Source organism: Austrofundulus limnaeus, unplaced genomic scaffold (genome assembly GCF_001266775.1).
Source record: "Austrofundulus limnaeus strain Quisiro unplaced genomic scaffold, Austrofundulus_limnaeus-1.0 Scaffold1898, whole genome shotgun sequence".
Classification (NCBI taxonomy): domain Eukaryota; kingdom Metazoa; phylum Chordata; class Actinopteri; order Cyprinodontiformes; family Rivulidae; genus Austrofundulus; species Austrofundulus limnaeus.
Genome location: NW_013954300.1, coordinates 35137 through 35591, shown reverse-complemented (window position 1 = coordinate 35591; position 455 = coordinate 35137).

Below are 455 nucleotides of genomic sequence, written 5' to 3'. Positions count from 1 at the left end.
CACCCGCGGAGGGTGAGAAGGGAATTTTTTTTATAATGGATAGTGGATGGTAAATGGACTGTACTTATACAGCGCCTTTCAATCCATCCAGGACATTCAAAGCCCTCTACACTTACAGACATTCACCCATTCACACTCACACTCTGATGATGGCAAACTACATTGTAGCCACAGCTGCCCTGTAAATATACATATACATGCATACATTCAGTGACCGTCAGAAACCCCAGGATCTGAACACCTGTTTGTGTGCGGTTGAGAACATGTGTGCATATACAGGGTTTCTCCAATGGAATATTTAATAGTGACTGTGGAGACCCACCCGCACCCCAGGACCTGAAGCAGACATACAGAAGACCAGAGCCACAAGAGTGTGAGGATGTGTGTTTTGTTGTTTTTGTGTTTTCTTTGTGTTTCCACCCTTCAGTTATCCTCAGCACATTTCCTTGTCATTT